Here is a 4,444-nt window from a genome sequence, read left to right as displayed (position 1 = left end):
CCACACCTGGACCATCTTTTGCAGGCAAGTATGTTTTGCTTTCTTTCTTTTTTCAGTTGTGGGGCTTGAACCCTAGGCCTGGGTGCTGTCCCTGAGCATTTCAACTCAAGGCAAACACTCTACTACTTAAGCCACAACACAACACCACTTCTGCTTTTCTGGCTGTTCGTTGGAGATAAGAGCTTCAGGGTTTTTCCTGCCCAGGCTGGCTTTGACCCCTGATCCTCAGATCTCACCTCCTGAGTACCTAGGATGACAGTCATGAGCTAGTGTCACCCAGCCAAAGATACTTTCCCATGCCTGTCATCCTATCCCCTCAGGAGACTGAGATCTGAGGACTTCAGTTGGATGACACCCTTGGCAACAAAGTCCATGAGAACTCTTTATCTCCAATTATGAATACCGAAACCTGTTGGAAGTGGAGCTGTGGCTCAAATGGTAGAGTGCTAGATTTGAGTATAAATGACAAGGGATAGGACCCAGTCCCTAGTTTCAAGCTTTTTCTAACAAAGACCCACCCACGAAAGGGAAGCAAGTGGGCATACAGGAGCTGAAAGCTCACCCATAATACTCAAGACTCCCAGAACAGACCCCATCCTGCTCTGATTCTCTAGATTCTATGTCCTACATCATGGTAATCTTAGATGGTACTTACCATGCACCAGTTTAGGATGTTCAAGTACAATCGCATATTCAGGATCCCCTGGCCTTATCAAAGACTCAAGATCTCTCACTGTCCTGCCTCTACACTGGGTAGGGAGGTGAGGTCTAGTTATCCAACCACAGGATGTGGGAATGGAAGGATTTCTCGGCCAAGGGACACAGATTTAAGGGCTCCAGGTCCCTCTCAGGAAGGAGAAAAGGGCTGATCTATCCCAGGAATGTTCCTGGGTTGTGAGTGTCCTCAAAGAAACAACCCTGCTCAGAGATCAGTGCCTCTGGTTTTCCCAACAGCCTCTATCCAAACCTGCCCCACCTTCAGTCTGACGTCTCTGAATCCCAGATCTGCCATCTAGACTAAAGGCTGAGCCAGCAAAGAGACCCATCTCTGCCTCTGAGAATGGCAATCACGGGGTCCTAGCGCCTGCTAGAGGAAGTCTGGGGCAACAAGGGTCCTTACTCCCACCCTCATTCCCTGGATGTCCTGTGCTAGTGGCCAGCTTACTTCTGTCTCTGGTGGAGGAAAGAACAGGTGGGGGTGTGTCAACTTCAGATTGAGCCCTGGAAAGTCCCAGTCCCCAAGGATGTACTGCACAGGCATCCTGCAGTGGACGATAGCCAGGTGGTCAATGGTGAACCCAATGTGCCAGGACTCTTAATAGCAGTGTGGCTGGGTCAAAGGCTCTATGACTTTTGGTCTAGGATGTCAGTTGAAATCATGGCTCCAATCTCCTGACACTCCTGACATGTGATCGTCCTCCCTCTTCATCTTCCTGCTTATCCCTTGCCTCCCCCCAACACTCCCTCACACCAATACCTCCCTAGCCCTTGGACTTATCTGACCAGAAAATAAACTCATTGGCACCAGGGATGATTGAAACCTGGTGACCTGCCCTGATTCCTAGTGTCTACCCGAGGCTGCTTCCCTCTGCAGTCGGATACTACACAGCTCCTGGATGTCAGAAAGTTGCTGAGGTGTCAGTAGCTTGGTCCTACATACTGGCTTTAGGCTCTGAAATTGTCCCCACATAGATTGTGAATGGTTGGCTCCCTTGATCCAGGGACTCCAAACCAAGGCTCACATGTTCTCCCTTCTTCCTTCCTTTCCTCTTTTTCACCATCCGGACTTCCCTCCTCTTTCTCTCTTTCCTTCCTTTCTCTCACTCCTGGGCCTTGAACTCGGAGCCTAGGTGCTGTCCCTGAGCCTTTTTACTCAAGGCCAACAGACTATGGCTTGAGCCACATATCCACTTCTGGTGTTTCCTTTTTGGTAGTTAGTTGGAGATAAGAGTCTTACAGGCTTTGCTGCCTGGGCCTCAAGCATCAATCCTCCCATCACAGCCTCCTATGTAGCTAGGATGACAGGCATGAAGCACCAGCATCCAGCTCAAACCAAGGTTTCTTCATGTGCTGTGGAACCAGCACCGGAAATTCTCATTGTCTATGACCCCTCCGGAACCTGGCACACACTGTAACTCTTTGTTGGATAAATAAATGGGCATCTGTCTACAAAAATACTACAGAATAGTCCCATTCCATTCAGGTAAGCATCCTGGTGGGTGGGGCAAAGCCTGATGTAGCTCTCCCACAGTTCTCCCTCCTCCCTCTTCCCACCCTCTTGGTGCCAAGGAACTTAACTGTTTTGGCTCTGAAGACATGATCCATGGTGCACTCGCTGGATTCAGGGGCCTCTGGGATGCCTATCTTCTCAAAGATCTCTGGCCAGAGGCTGACCACTCAATTCCCCACTCAGGAGTGAATGAGGGTGCCATGAGCTGAAGGCCAGGTTCAAGCGGCCTACTCTCCCACCCCTGGGGCCAGCCAGGATGGCCCACCACATCTGGCCCCCAAGTTTCATGTTGCAGAGGAAGGATCCTCGAGACATCTTGGGTTTCTGAATCTCGCAGAGACCAGTGCAGGTGCTGAGAATCCTCTCTACTCACAGCTGGCAGGCTAGGTATGGTGAGGTCACAATCTCTGCTCCCCATGACATCCTCAATGTTATGTCTAGGTCGCAGGACCCCCACCAAGAAGACCACCGAGTGTCAGACTCTACAGCTGTTTAATTTAAATGGGCTGCAGCTCGGGCCTCGTCCTACACTCTGACACAGAGGAGTCCAGGAGGAGAGCCCCGAGCTAAGGATGTACAAGTCTTATAAAGGCACATAACCAGGTGGTTTAGCACCACGTGTTGCTCTGCTCTGAAACAAGCAACATATGGTCACTGCCTCAAGTACTTTAACCCTTCACTCAACTGTGGTGGTCACACTAGAGGGAGTCAGAGGAGAATCAACAACTGCCCAATAAAAGCAATCAAGGCACGGCATTCATAGCAGGAGACCATCTGGCTTGGGAACTCTGCTTGTGATTCTTTGAACGTCATTGATTGTTGGCTGAAATGGTCCCTCTAATTTGACCCATAATCCCAGGCGTTAGTGGAAATTGCCAGCTTCAAGAAAAAACCCTGGAAAACGTGGCATTTCAGTTGTCCCAATCAAACTTAAACGGTTCCAAAGTTAACGGTCCCCTTTTCTTTCAAAACAGCCCACAGCAGGTTACAGAAACTGACATTCAGCAATCCCTAGCTAACTGCCATGGCCTGATACCCAGCAGGCTCCAGCAGGGGGAATGCACTTGCCTACCACTGCCCAGCTGGAAACAGCACAGGCAGGACACAGATTAGAGTCTGCAGAACTCCAGGGAGGACTTCCCACCAGTGCATGCCCCCTGAGAGAGAATCTACCCCACCAGTGGGGTCCCAGAGCCCCCTGCCCAGATGCCCATGGACACCATCAATGCCCTGGGTAAGGTTGGCCTCTCATCCTCAGTAGTGGTGAACCATCTGCAATGTCACACCGTTCACCACTTCCCAGACCCTCCTAACTTCACAGCCCCTGCCCTACTCCCCCCCTCCATCTCTTCCCTAATTACGTTTGGCAGACACATTCCCAACCCTTGAATTAGCTACAGCTATACAAACGAGAGCAAGCTGTCTGGTTGGAAGAGTGCGGCTATGGTCACACTTGTCTCACAAGCCTTCAGGCTTAAGACAGAAGGTGTCCACTTTGGTCTGTAGTTCACACAGGCCTGCAAGGGGAGACCCACACAGGAAAAGCAGCTACTGTGGGGTATAGGAAAGGGGGAAGAGAAATTGCTACTGAAATCTTCCCCAAAGGAGCCATGAAACAGTGAAGGTGAAAACAAAAATTATGGCTGGTTTCATACTTGGCATTGATGAAAAAGAACAACGAACACACACACACACACACACACACACACACACACACACACACACAGAAAAGTGACTGTAGACTCATTCATGCAGTACCTATAATTTGCCAACGGATCACTCACCTGAGCACAGTAGGGCTCTCTCTCTCTCTCTCTCTTTCATGCACACACGCACACACACACACACACACACACACACACACACACAGACTCAGAGTAGTGCCCTTCCTGAGTTTGTTAGTTCCTCATCTGGGGCAATGTACAAGGTGGAGGACGGGAGTTCCCTTGTCAGAACCAGGGGCTCGACCCAAGGAAGCACAGCTCTAATCATGGTAAACCACCCTGCCTCTCCCTTTCTCCAGGGCCAGACACTTTCCCTTGGGAATAACCAGCCTTGAGTCCCCATTGACCAAAACCCTAGGCCAGGAATCTGGGTGAAGGTGTCCTGAGACAAGTGGCTCTTCAGAGCCTGGACTGAAAACAAGCAGGAGGTCATTGTGTCCCCAGAGAAGTGTCTGACTCGGGGTGGGGGCAGTGTTGGGGAAATGGATGG

Source organism: Dipodomys spectabilis, unplaced genomic scaffold (genome assembly GCF_019054845.1).
Source record: "Dipodomys spectabilis isolate Male_0828 unplaced genomic scaffold, ASM1905484v1 ptg000507l, whole genome shotgun sequence".
Lineage (NCBI taxonomy): Eukaryota > Metazoa > Chordata > Mammalia > Rodentia > Heteromyidae > Dipodomys > Dipodomys spectabilis.
Note: the sequence above shows the minus strand (reverse complement) of the source record.